Genomic DNA, 15698 nt, shown 5'->3' with positions numbered 1-15698 from the left:
GGAGGACCTTGCTCCTTTTCTTTACAAGACTATATATATATATATATATAATATATATATATATATATATATATATATATATACACACACACACACACACATACATATATAATGTATGTATACACTATAGGCCTATATGGTGTATAAATAGTTTGTTAATTTATAATACTTTGATAGAAAAAATCTTACGCTTGGGCCCCTCCAAACTGATCAACCTAGCTACGTCCCTGGAAGGGAATGAAAGGAAGAGCAATAAACAATAGAGAGAACAAGAAAAGGGGAAATAAAGAAACAAAAAAGAGAGAGGAGAGAAGTGGACGGAAGAATAGGAAGAGAAATAGAAAAGAGAGATACAAAGTACATCACTTTTATTGTATTGATGAGAGAAAACTTTGATAAGGAACATTACAAATCATAAGCGTGGTTAGCGTTTTAAAATATATTAAATATTATTATGGGATAACAAGAATTTAAAAAATCACGTTGAATTGATAATTCTTTAGTAGAGAAATCAACTAAAATTTTAAATAGAAATATGGGAATTGGTATCAATTGTATCGCCGACTGGTGGCGAGTTCGAGGCAATTTAACATGTTGGGCCAAGAGAAAGTGAACGGGAGCTGATGGAAACTGATTTCCTATAGACTATGTTCCTTGTAGTCACGTTTATGGATTTTGATACTGTGCTGCTACAGTAAAGCCAGCAGGAATGCAAAACCAAGCAACAACTTATTATTATTATTAATTGCACGTATTACAACATATATATTGCGTATTGTTTATTAGAAATGTAATGATTCTTATTTTCTCTTCGACACTGTATTTCCTGAATGTCTCATTTACTCAGCAAGACTAGAATTAGATTTAAAAAATGTAGCTCTACTAACAAAATTACGATTCGTTATTGTGTGCACGTTATATTTGTACTGCGCATGTTATGCTTCAATTTCTGAATTTATATAAAAATAATGAAGATAACAAGACAATTAACAATAAATAATTGATTGATTTGGTGTTTTAAGTCCACTTTATGCACAGTAAGAATAATCGGGATTGGACCTACAGTTTAAAGTGGGATCCGAACCACCATGTGACTTCACTGGGTATCGAATCAAGGATCCCTTGATTACAATGCAACGACGATACCACTGCGACAACGGGGAGGCCCCTAATAATATTAAATTAAAATGAATTACATGTAAGATGGATGAATGATTATATACATAAATACTAAATAATTAATTTTCAATTATGTACTCTCCGGTGGAGGCACATAGTGATTCGGATTCCACTTTAAAATGTAGGTTCAGTCCCGATTAGCACAAAGTGGACTTAAAACATCTACTCAAACCAAACCAACTCAATTATGTAGATCTTAAATAAATAATGATTTCCACAACAATTGATTGTTGAGAATATCTCGCTTGTTGCTATGTCTGTAACCTATGGCTTACATCAAAATTCTAGTGTTGTATCTATCAGCGTATAAATAAATATGTGATTAAGGCCAGTTCACCAAAATTTGTAGGAAATCTTTTCAATATTGATGGCATGAAGGAGGCTTTCATTGGACCACAATTGGGATTATCCAATGTCACAAGGTACGTGGGATAAATAATAAGGTTTTACAGTTATAAGTGTATCGTAGTTCCGCATAGAAATTTTGGCTCTTAGATCGTAGCGCCCTTCACCCTTTCTACCAGGCACCGATGTTTTATTTTTCCTTCGATAGTTTCTTCATATTCCATGATTTGTGATATTAACATCCAAAAAAGTTTGAAATGAAAAAAGATGGAGAACTCATTACAAAATGATGTAGGTTATATTTAATGATTCGTAGTTTGCTTTAATGATTTTAAAAGCAGTTTATTATTCTGTTCAGTTATGCCTTAGTGTCTGGAGAACATCTTTATCAACGTACACTCGCCTCAATTGGCACTCTGGCAGTTTGTTTCCTTATATACAGCATATTTGCAGAAGAAAGAAATCAACATACAAGTGTTTCAATATACGCTGTATAAAACACAACTTATTACTAACTTCGTTGACCCTGTACCAGTGGCGGCGATTAGGGTGTGAGGGGGCAGTTGCCCCCAATTTTTGTCCCCGCACAATGCTAAATCTTATCTACTAAAGGGAACATACTGACTTTGCCCCCCCCCCCCGCCCCAAGTTTTGGCACCTTTCCCCCGTTTTTGGAACCCAATCGCCGCCACTGCCGTGTACTATTACCACTACTTCGTTAAACATAAAATTCCAGCAGAGTGTTACCAAAATATAAGTCTACATGTAAAAGAAGATAAAAAGGTTAATTATACCCAGTAGCGGCCTTTGGGTGCCAGAACTGGGGGGAAGGACAGTTTACTTTCTCTTGGTAGACAAGGGTTAGAATTAAGAGGCCATAGTGGGGGCACAAGTGGTAAAAAGGTGGGGACAACTTCCCCTCCTAATCACCGTCACTGATAGTACCGAGTTGAATAGTCGCATCTATTTTCATGTCGTGACCCCAAAAGAAAGTATCTAGGGAATATTTTATCGTTTGAAAATCTGCAATGGGAACAAGTATCGAGTAACGCCTTGCATGTTTTCCTTCATCCCTCACCTCTGCCAAGTGTAAATTTCTCCGTTACATATTCTGACCTTGTCTTAAAAAAATAGCTTTGAATGGTGCCCTCTGTGCATGGTGCGTAAGGCTTCGGCCCCCTAGGCCTACCCCCTCGCTACGGGCCTGCTGTGTCATCTGAAATCAACGTTACAGACTAACGAAACAACACACGTCCAGCATATTCATTAGTTTATTAGCCTGCATTCAAAATACCTGTGACCAGTGGTGGCCCGAGGTTACTATGATGGGTAGTGTCAAAGTTATCGAGAAATCGAAAAAATCTCCGTTAGCATATCAATGACATAGGAATCTAATGAAATACAAGTAGTTCATTTTAAGGAATAATTACAGAATACCGGGAGTATCTCCGATTACTTTCAAATTTGGTATACTCACTAATTTTGACCTCAAAATCACGAATCTGCAGTTGAAAATTGGCGGTCATCTCTTGGTTATATGGTCATTCAATCATTCCTCTAGGGCAGCGCTTCTCAAAGTATTCAAACCGCGTAGGACTTTTCAACGAAAGACCACGGAGCCCCAACACTTTTTCTTGGCCGTCAGACCAAAATTTCATTTTTTAAAGGCAATGGGTCAATCCATATCAAACACGCAAAAAAAGAAAGAAAAAATTAGTTCCTAACATTTTTTAAAAATATTTCTGTTGTTGTTGTAACCCCTGTATAAAACATGAATTTTAATCTTTTTTACTTTGTTTAAAACGACGGATTTTTTTGTTTCACTGCTTCAGGCATTATTGGACTTTGCAGGCAGTTGCTATAAGTCTGTTAACTCAGCTAAGGAAAAAAAATTGAGAAATCTGGGCTAAAAAAACTTTGTTTTCAGTACATTTTAGCTACATTTTATGCCCTGTACGTTTGTTTTACCATGTGTAATGCAAATTGCAGATATTCGCTTTTGCACAAAAATCAAAGTCTTTGATTTTTTTTAGCAAGAAAGGACAGTAATATTAGAACTATAATTTTTATCAGCTCTGTTACTGCTCTCTCAAAATGCCCTTTCATCATTTTCCTTTTCAAAATATGATCCCATGTATCTCTGGTGGTGGGTGACCTAATAGGAATTTGATATTCACAGCAAAATAAGTACATAGTAAGGAGTAGCTGTACCAAAAAATTGTGATATATATTCTATGGATAACAAAGTTACCACAGTAGGCAATAGGTCATAAACGGCCAAATTTATACTTCCTGCAGCGATAATGTAGGTTGCGCTTCCTTTTGTCTGCTAAGTTGCGATATGAGCTCCGGATGCTCGAAACTAGAAGTTGGGTTTACTGTGAAAGTATGAAGTGTGACGAAGGATTTTTGACAGAAATCGTAGTGGAGTCCATGTGCTCGCGGAGCATATTAAGAGAATCGCCGCCCTAGGCAGTGTAGGATCCACTTAATGTTACCATTAATTGATGTTTCATCTTACATCTTCTTCCCCCGTTAACTGCATCTTTCAGCAGCCAGTTCCATTCTAGCCTGTGTGCAGCCAATATTTCTTTTCGATTTTTTTGCTCACTTCCAGCATTGCCCTTCCTTTTCACTGCTGGGTGATAAATTATTGGAAGGGGTAAGAGAGGAGAGAGAGGTTAAAAATTTAAAAAAAAAAAAAAATTAAAAAGTTGATTCTACTCTCCTTCCTCTTCTTCTAATTAATGACAAATTGCTTGTATTGGAATGCTCCTTAGCCTGATCTATACTGAACAAATCGAGGTCTGAATTTTAACTTTGCCATTCCTAGATTCAAAGATATTAAATTATGTTTCAAGCGGTGCAGAATTTCAAATTTCGCGCTGAAAACACGCTGGGGTTTGAGGCTAATACCCCGTAAATCAACCTGGGCTTATAATGGTTAATACAGTGGCATGAGAGAATTAGATGTCATAGATATGGCAGATGCGTAAGAATACGAAGCACCACGAAATCAGCATGTGTTGGAGCTCCGATTGTGACATTGGAATATGTACAGACCAAAGGTAAGTAGTAGACCTAGTGGCCCGGTACTGCATCATCATTTGGAGCTCGAATCATCATTTGGAGCTCGATCGCCTTAATGGATTTCTCTCGTAAGGCATGAGCAGTGTTGATAACTCCTTACCCGAAAAAATCACCAAGGTTGTGGCGCTTGTTGTAGTTTTTTATGATGTACATTTTGAGGGCAGAGTTGACAACACTGTGGGTTTACTGTAGCCTTTTATGAGGGGGGTCTATTGCCCTCTGTTTACATCTGGCAACACTACCGTAGATTGACAGTGTTTTATGTAGCCTTTTATGAGGGGGGTCTATTACCCCCCCTTTTTATATTTGGCAATTTTATTGGATGTTCTTTTTTTGAGGCTCGAAATTATTATTTGAGGCTTGAAATCATAATTTGAGGCTCGTCGGTGTTGCGTACCCACTCCACAAAAATTCTACTATATGATCTTTCACTGGCTAACCTAATCTAATCTAACCTAACCTAACCTAACCTAACCTACTCTAACCTAACCTAACCTAACCTAACCTAACCTAACCTACTCTAACCTAACCTAACCTAACCTAACCTAACCTAACCTAACCTAACCTAACCTACTCTAACCTAACCTAACCTAACCTAACCTAACCTACTCTAACCTAACCTAACCTAACCTAACCTAACCTACTCTAACCTAACCTAACCTAACCTAACCTAACCAGATCTAACCTAGCCTAAAGCAAGAAGCTGGCAACCTTGCTTGAGGCTTGCCTTACAGTGCATAAAGCAAGGTTGCTAACCTACTGGTATTTTTGCCATAACTTTTTACAAAAAAAAAAGAGAGAGGAGAGAAAGAGAGGGAAGAGTTAAGCGTATTATCTGCTTTCATGTCAGATTTTACCAACCTGTGAGCTGTAGTGTTTAGGTGACAAGCGACCTGCTCAAATAGGAATTGGCAGCACTGACTTATAAACCCACTGGGTCCTCTTGGCATGTTTTTTTCATGATGTGTTGCCAGGCTATTGAGCATCTTGGTGTATGCAATGTATATATTTTGAGAGGGGGGGGGGTTATAGCTTTTTATGCTGTACGAATACTAAAAACTTGACAGTGACAACCAACAGAGTAAATAAACCTACATGCAGAAACTAACAACACTAGTTTCTGACAGTGAATTTGAAATAAAATATTAAACAAAATACATGAGTAAGCACTGTGATTACAAATAATACCAGTGTTATGCCCCCAACTCCAACTGGACAACTGGGGAAAATAATTGTACAACAATTTGTACCTAATTGTACAATACTTGTACCTAATTGTACAACATATACACAGGCATAAAAAAAGAGCCTTCCCGTAACTTACTTCATGTACAATTTAATATGATTTTACAACTGTGAAAAGAAAGCATATGTGTTCTGTATGCACACATTTATTCTTATTTTTCGAAGTTGAATGAAAACACGTGTTTTTACGCTCTCGTCTGCGTGGTGTTGTAAGCGATGTCGTGATTTTTGCATGCGGCGTCCAACGGATTCACACCCTTGTCCCCTCTCTCCAATTTTTTCTCGAGTTTGGTACCCGGTCCGCAGTACTGGTACCCAGGTAAATGCATCTGAAAAGGTAACTTGTTACCTTTTGAGAACAGGCACCTGTACGTGTTCTCGAAAAGTTTGGAGCAATCCAAATACCAACAACTGATGAAACTGTACGATGGTCTGGACATTGCAACGTTCGCCTCGGAAATAAAACCACTCGACGATTGTCGTGAAAATTCAGTCGTTGTGTTTGACGACGCTATCCTGGAAAATCAAAATGAAATTCGCAACTTTTTCACGCAAGGTCGTCACAAAGAAATGGATTGCTTCTACCTAGCTCAAACGTTTTCCAAAATTCCAAAAACAGTTAGTACGCGACAACGCTAATTTCATATGTTTGTTTCGTCAAGATCATACCAACCTCAAGCACGCGTACGATGACTACGTAGGCGGAGACATGAACTACAATCAATTTTCGGAACGCTGCTGCTCTACTTGCTGGAACGGTGACGATTTCGGATTCGCGACGATCGACATGACGAGGAAACCCAACGACGGAAAATACAGAAACAAAATCAACGACTTTCTAAACGTTGCAACGTTGTGAGAAACGACGTATATAAATAAACGTTTATTTATATACGTCGTTTCTCACAACGTTGCAACGTTTAGAAAGTCGTTGATTTTGTTTCTGTATTTTCCGTCGTTGGGTTTCCTCGTCATGTCGATCGTCGCGAATCCGAAATCGTCACCGTTCCAGCAAGTAGAGCAGCAGCGTTCCGAAAATTGATTGTAGTTCATGTCTCCGCCTACGTAGTCATCGTACGCGTGCTTGAGGTTGGTATGATCTTGACGAAACAAACATATGAAATTAGCGTTGTCGCGTACTAACTGTTTTTGGAATTTTGGAAAACGTTTGAGCTAGGTAGAAGCAATCCATTTCTTTGTGACGACCTTGCGTGAAAAAGTTGCGAATTTCATTTTGATTTTCCAGGATAGCGTCGTCAAACACAACGACTGAATTTTCACGACAATCGTCGAGTGGTTTTATTTCCGAGGCGAACGTTGCAATGTCCAGACCATCGTACAGTTTCATCAGTTGTTGGTATTTGGATTGCTCCAAACTTTTCGAGAACACGTACAGGTGCCTGTTCTCAAAAGGTAACAAGTTACCTTTTCAGATGCATTTACCTGGGTACCAGTACTGCGGACCGGGTACCAAACTCGAGAAAAAATTGGAGAGAGGGGACAAGGGTGTGAATCCGTTGGACGCCGCATGCAAAAATCACGACATCGCTTACAACACCACGCAGACGAGAGCGTAAAAACACGTGTTTTCATTCAACTTCGAAAAATAAGAATAAATGTGTGCATACAGAACACATATGCTTTCTTTTCACAGTTGTAAAATCATATTAAATTGTACATGAAGTAAGTTACGGGAAGGCTCTTTTTTTATGCCTGTGTATATGTTGTACAATTAGGTACAAGTATTGTACAATTAGGTACAAATTGTTGTACAATTATTTTCCCCAGTTGTCCAGTTGGAGTTGGGGGCATAACACTGGTATTATTTGTAATCACAGTGCTTACTCATGTATTTTGTTTAATATTTTATTTCAAATTCACTGTCAGAAACTAGTGTTGTTAGTTTCTGCATGTAGGTTTATTTACTCTGTTGGTTGTCACTGTCAAGTTTTTAGTATTCGTACAGCATAAAAAGCTATAACCCCCCCCCCCTCTCAAAATATATACATTGCATACACCAAGATGCTCAATAGCCTGGCAACACATCATGAAAAAAACATGCCAAGAGGACCCAGTGGGTTTATAAGTCAGTGCTGCCAATTCCTATTTGAGCAGGTCGCTTGTCACCTAAACACTACAGCTCACAGGTTGGTAAAATCTGACATGAAAGCAGATAATACGCTTAACTCTTCCCTCTCTTTCTCTCCTCTCTCTTTTTTTTTTGTAAAAAGTTATGGCAAAAATACCAGTAGGTTAGCAACCTTGCTTTATGCACTGTAAGGCAAGCCTCAAGCAAGGTTGCCAGCTTCTTGCTTTAGGCTAGGTTAGATCTGGTTAGGTTAGGTTAGGTTAGGTTAGGTTAGAGTAGGTTAGGTTAGGTTAGGTTAGGTTAGGTTAGAGTAGGTTAGGTTAGGTTAGGTTAGGTTAGGTTAGAGTAGGTTAGGTTAGGTTAGGTTAGGTTAGGTTAGGTTAGGTTAGGTTAGGTTAGGTTAGGTTAGGTTAGAGTAGGTTAGGTTAGGTTAGGTTAGGTTAGGTTAGGTTAGAGTAGGTTAGGTTAGGTTAGGTTAGGTTAGATTAGATTAGGTTAGCCAGTGAAAGATCATATAGTAGAATTTTTGTGGAGTGGGTACGCAACACCGACGAGCCTCAAATTATGATTTCAAGCCTCAAATAATAATTTCGAGCCTCAAAAAAAGAACATCCAATAAAATTGCCAAATATAAAAAGGGGGGGTAATAGACCCCCCTCATAAAAGGCTACATAAAACACTGTCAATCTACGGTAGTGTTGCCAGATGTAAACAGAGGGCAATAGACCCCCCTCATAAAAGGCTACAGTAAACCCACAGTGTTGTCAACTCTGCCCTCAAAATGTACATCATAAAAAACTACAACAAGCGCCACAACCTTGGTGATTTTTTCGGGTAAGGAGTTATCAACACTGCTCATGCCTTACGAGAGAAATCCATTAAGGCGATCGAGCTCCAAATGATGATTCGAGCTCCAAATGATGATGCAGTACCGGGCCACTAGGTCTACTGTAAGTGATAAACTGGAAGAGGTGCGAGGAGGAACAACGGATAATGTCAACGGAAGTGAATTCGATTTCTACAAAGGTTTGTACCAGTAGCGTAAAATTGCTGTACCACACGATTTCCTCTCTTTACACGGTGAAGAGTTCTTTGTTTTTAGACCGCATTAAGCACATTGTTAATCTGGTCATGACCTACAGTTTATAGTGAGATTCGTACCACTGTGCGTCTCCACCGGGTATCAAACCAGGGACCTCTGAATTTCAAGGCTCCGGCGTTAAGGCGAACACAAGGGTTGATAAAGGTCAAGGAAGCCATAAATTCTAATGGGTTGTATTTGGTTCCGCTACAGGACCGGAACAGTTTTTCTTGCACCGTTTAATTTCGGTCCAAGTTGCGTTTTGTTTCATTGAAAAAAGTTTCCTGTTCCGTATTTCAATTTATCCTGGAAAAATGTCCCTGGACCAAATTGATATACCTTGAACATAAAAAGGTTCTTCACCGTTATGAACCCATTTAATCTTGCTGATTTTCTCTTCCGGACGGGAATTGAATTTATTTACAACTTCTGGACCTTTAATCTTTTTTTTTAAACAATTTTACGGATCTTTGACCCTGTCAAAAATTATCCATAATTACAGTGATCCGGAAAAAAAAATACCAGGATCTTATTTAAATTCATCCAGAAAAAAAGTGCCTGGATGTTATTTGAAGTGATCCGGAAATAAAGGTTAATGGACCGAATTGAAATACTTACAGATAGAAAGGTTCTTTACGGTCCAAAATCTATTTACACTTGCTGATTTTCTCGCTTGAACCGGAATATAATTCATTTAAAATTCCTGGACCTTTAACAACGCTGGTTTGAATCTTACTTTCAACTGTAGGTCCAGTCCTAATTAGCCTATGTACATAAAAGTGGACTTAAAAGTAAATAAGATAATTTTTAAACACTAATATTTTAAATGAACGATTATTAAATCATTTATACTAGACGTACACTTTACATGCAGAGGGAAAATATGTGTGTAAGGACACTCAAAATGAACACCCATACTCATGCCCGGATTCGAACCCGGGACATCTGGAATCGTAGCACGATGTGCTAACCAATTCGCGACGGAGGACGGTTGAGCCGTTTTGGGCAATCCAGGTGACGCACAAGTGTTACAGAAACGAAGGAATGCATCTAGCCTGCAGAACACTATAGTTGACGATCTGTATGTTTGCGGGTGAGCACTCACAAGCCCTGCTCCCCAGTAGGAAGGGGAGGAGCTACGTCGTTCTTCACTTACTGTATGAGCTGTAAACTATCCAAACGGCCAATAGGTGGCAATTCGATTCGCAGAGTAGCAAAGGCCACCCGCAAAGATACAGCTCATCAACTCTAACCACCGTCGCAAGAGCTTTCCACCGTGAGTTGCATCAACGCAACACGTGCAACGATGAAATAAGAGAGCTTTCAGACAGAATGGACACGCGACAAGCCACACGCCTCACGTGTCACTTGGAAATAAATACAAGCTTTCGTACCGAAGCAAGACGAAAAGCTGCACATGTCGCTTATGTGTAGCTCGGACTGGATAGTTTTCTCAACAGCGCATCGTGTAGCATCAGTTTGTTGATTGCGCACGCACAGTGAATGCTTGATTGATTGATTTGGCTTACTTTACTTTAGTTTTTTGACATTTTTGGCTAATTGTGAAGATGGGGGTGAGTGATGATTGATTGAGTTTGTGTTTTAAGTCCACTTTATACACAGTAAGGCTGGACCTACAGTTCAAAGTGGGATCCGAAACACTATATGCCTTCATCGGGAATCGAACCCGGGACTGTTTGATTACAAAGCGACGACGTTACTACTACGCCATCGGGGAAGACCTGATGATGAGGAAATTGATGAATGAACAACACTCAAAAGCATTTATGCCCAGGCCGGATTCAACCCCGGGACCCATGGCTTCGTAGCGTGATCTGCTAACCACTCCGCCTAGGAATCTAGCATAGCACACAGTGAATGCTTTCCTACACACTGGATGGGGTTCGTGTCGCTTGTCGCTTCTGTGTGAAAGCTGGTTAAAATATAAAAAAACGCCAGCAGATTTTTCTGATGGATACAGGAATAATCTTATCATATTTTCAGAACATAAAATCGAGAATGCAAAATCTGAGCATTGTATTCAGGAAATGCGATCATATGGGGCAGTGAAACTACTCTATTCGTCTGCTGTGAATTTCTTCCTCTCCATAAGCTATTTTGACCTTCACTATTCATTGATTGATTTGGTATATTTTAATTAGCTTTTCTGGCAGTTTTGGCTAATAGCTAAGATGAGGATGAATGATGAGTGAAATCAGTAAATCAATCAATCCGAGGTTACACAAATTCATTTCTTGTTACAGTAGCTGTGCGTTTTCTTCTGGTTACTTAAATATAATACTCGGTACGTTGATATTATTTCAGCATGGTGTTTTCTGTTATATTCCACACTAACAATTATCTATCTAATGATATGTAATTGTGTGATGATATTCTCGTCAAATCAGTGTTACGACACATCAACATTTAGCAACATACATTCTCAAAAAGTTTAAACAGTATTTGGCAATAGTGTGTATGCAGTGGAAATGCTGTTGTGTAGTAAATTTACAATAAAGCCCTACATTTTGGGGCCACACTTATTGTAATCTGGTAACCCTAAGTATTTCACCACTAAAATATGTATCCTACTGCTTAACGTGTAACGTAAAAGCAATTTGTTGCCAGACAGTCTCAAGAGAGCATTTGTTGTGTCTGATTGTCTCAAGGGACATTGGAGGAGATTTACAAGAGGTTGGGTTGTCAGCTCTAAGGAAGAATGACTTATTTCACTGTGGGATAATTTGGAAATTATGGAGTATACATTTAAGCAATATGGATTCAAAGGTAAACGGCAATTTTCACCATGCTTTTAAATAAAAATGGCAGTTGTGTAATTACAAATAAATACAATACAAGTTAATACGTACACTCAAGTACTACGTTACCCTTCCCCTCCCGAACCGAGCCTCTGCTAAACGAAAAACCACGTTTAGGTCTCAAGACAGCCAACACTGATTGGAGAAACAGACACAGGTTCTTATCGAACTACTGTAAGGTGCAAGTCCTTGAGGCGAAGACTCCTGGATATCGAGAGCAAATTAGCTTTTCTTCTCTTTTTCCTTGCATTGGATGACGCCCTGTAATAAGTTGCAAGTCAATACGCAATACGTTTGCTTTACTTTAGAGCGTGAGCGATACCAATGCCCGCGCCGTGATATAGCTATGGAATTATCAGGTGTGGAATGCGTCAGCGTGGTGTGTCGTGTGCGCGCAAGGGGGGGGGGGTGAGGTAGGGAACAGAGAGACAAGGATGCACTGAGGCAGCAAAGGGTTTTGTTATTTTATCGTCGCTTTTCTATATCTCATGTTAATCTCGGCTATGAAAAGGATGAATTGATGAAATGACGATGCACAAAAATATTCACGACTGACGAGGGTTTGAACCTCTCACCTCTGGCTTCGTAACGCATTACGTTGTCCATTTGTTTTCAGATGTCTTTATTTGGCTCTAATTCTCCGACATTAGTTGTAATAAACATATTTTTTGTAACAAGATCAGCATGTTAAGAGCTGTTTTTGAACTGACACAATTCATTTAAGAGATTACGGGTGTACAAAAACAGCAGAGAAACACATTTGTCACTATCATATATAAATCATAACTCCCACAGATACACGTAGATTCATTCCAGTGTTGCATTTGTAAAGCCGTACTTCTTTTCCAAGTATTGTGACATTACAGTGGAATCATCCTCTAATTAACTGTAGATAAGTCGCAATTAGTAGATATAATGAAGTTGTTTTCAGGTAAAAATAATAGTAACAATAATAACAGTGTTATACTTGATGTATTGTTGCCGGCACGCATGAATAAAATCAGAACATATTTACGGGTGGGCACACGCAAACTGATATTTATAAATGTAAACATATATGCAACCGCATCACTATTGTATTTGTGTTTTTGGTTATATAGAGCCATTTTTCTACCACTTCTGACTAACGCGACGATCAGGGACTTCACAAAAACATACATGTGCAGGTCGTGAATCAAACCAAGGAACTTCGGTGGCAAGATCGAAAATCAACTACTTAATGCCTTCCGCTGTCGATGAAAAATCCACACTTCTCAGTGAATATCAGCAAATCTAAACACCCCCTCCCCCTTCCTCCTGAAGGTTGTATGTATCGAGTTCATTCAAGGTCTTGTTTGCATCGTGTTCAAGCGATAAGCAGGTGGACAGTGTGGATGGAAAAGAGGACTCGGACATGTTTTCTTACTAGCCAGGACTTTCTTAAGTAGCACGGCTTTATCAGATTAGATGCAGTACTTAAATAAATCTCTAATTACTCCACGTGTCCAGTGGTATGAAATAAACATGTCACAATTCAAAAACTCTGATTCCTGTACTCTATTAGCAGTAGTGACACAAACGACACAGAAAAAAAAATACACGCTAGCATCTACAATAATATAAAACTTAAGATATATATATATCTCAAAAACAATTTGATCATTGGCCTACACAGACAAAGTATGCAAAATTTATGAACAAATTAAATACAAATCAGAGCAAAACTATAATAAACGAATTTACCATAACATATTTAAATTTCATTCACTACAAGAAAACTTAACTTCACATAAAAATTGCAAACGATGAAAAAAAAAAGTGCATATATATTCAATCAAGTAAATAAATACACGTCTCCCCAACAGAAATCATATCGATTGGAAGGACGAAACAAAACCCAAAATCTCGGCACAATGCAGGGAGAAGAGAAATTAGAAAAAGTGCCTTCAAATTCGATCTTCTCACTTCCTTGTTTTCTTCTCGAAGACTTGCATCTATAGAAGAGGAATAGATGGCAAGGCTACAGTGAGCAGCGTTTGAAGAATTTTACAATTAGATACTATTATACACGTAATTTGTACACCTTTAAGTCTTTATATATATATAATGTATACACGATGGATTGCGGATTGCCAAGATTCAACGAAACCTTAGCGACTGAAGAAGTAGAAGGAGAAGTGAAGTAAGACGATTTGACCTCAAATCCTTGTTTCCTTCCCGAAGACTTGCAGTTATAGAAGAGGAATAGATGGCAATGCAACAGTGAGCAGCGTTTGAAGAATTTCACAATTGTATACTATTATACACGTAATTTGTACACCTTTAAGTCTTTATATATAAATAATGTATACACGATGGATTGCGGATTGCCAAGATAGAACAAAACCTTAGAGATTGAAGAAGTAGAGGGAGAAGTGAAGTAAGACGACTTGCCCTTAAATCCTTGTTTCCTTCTCGAAGACTTGAAGCTATAGAAGAGGAATAGATGGCAATGCAACCGTGAGCAGCGTTTGATGAATTTCACAATTGGATACTATTATACACGTAATTTGTACACCTTTAAGTCTTTATATATAAATAATGTATACACATTGGATTGCGGATTGCCAAGATTGAACAAAACCGTAGAGATTGAAGAAGTAGAGGGAGAAGTGAAGTAAGACGACTTGCCCTTAAATCCTTGTTTCCTTCTCCAAAACTTGAAGCTATAGAAGAGGAATAGATGGCAATGCTACAGTGAGCAGCGTTTTATGAATTTCACAATTGGATACTATTATACACGTAATTTGTACACCTTTAAGTCTTTATATATAAATAAAGTATACACGATGGATTGCGGATTGCCAAGATTGAAGGAAACCTTAGAGACTGAAGAAGTAGAGGGAGAAGTGAATTAAGACGACTTGACCTAAAATCCTTGTTTCCTTCTCGACGACTTGCAGTTATAGAAGAGGAATAGATTGCAATGCTACAGTGAGCAGCGTTTTATGAATTTCACAATTGGATACTATTATACACGTAATTTGTACACCTTTAAGTCTTTATATATAAATAATGTATACACGATGGATTGCGGATTGCCAAGATTGAACGAAACCTTAGAGACTGAAGAAGTAGAGGGAGAAGTGAATTAAGACGACTTGACCTCAAATCCTTGTTTCCTTCTCGACGACTTGCAGTTATAGAAGAGGAATAGATGGCAATGCTACAGTGAGCAGCGTTTGATGAATTTCACAATTGGATACTATTATACACGTAATTTGTACACCTTTAAGTCTTTATATATAAATAATATATACACGATGGATTGCGGATTGGCAAGAGAGAACAAAACCTTAGAGACTGATGAAGTTGAGGGAGAAGTGAAGTAAGACGACTTGACCTCAAATCCTTGTTTCCTTCCCGAAGACTTGAAGCTATAGAAGGGGAATAGATGGCAATACTACAGTGAGCAGCGTTTTATGAATTTCACAATTGGATACTATTATACACGTAATTTGTACTCCTTTAAGTCTTTATATATAAATAATGTATTCACGATGGATTGCGGATTGCCAAGATTCAACGAAACCTTAGAGACTGAAGAAGTACAGGGAGAAGTGAAGTAAGTCGATTTGCCCTCAAATCCTTGTTTCCTTCTCGAAGACTTGAATCTATAGAAGAGGCATAGATAGCAATGCAACAGTGAGCAGCGTTTGATGAATTTTACAATTGGATACTATTATACACGTAATTTGTACACCTAAGTCTTTATATATAAATAATGTATACACGATGGATTGCGGATTGCCAACATAGAACAAAACCTTAGAGTTTGATAAAGTAGAGGGAGAAGTGAAGTAAGACGACTCGAACTTAAATCCTTGCTTCC

This window comes from Lepisma saccharinum, chromosome 23 (assembly GCF_977018435.1).
Source record: "Lepisma saccharinum chromosome 23, izLepSacc3.1, whole genome shotgun sequence".
Lineage (NCBI taxonomy): Eukaryota > Metazoa > Arthropoda > Insecta > Zygentoma > Lepismatidae > Lepisma > Lepisma saccharinum.
The sequence above is the reverse complement of the archived record's forward strand: the minus strand, read 5'-3'. Positions refer to the sequence as shown.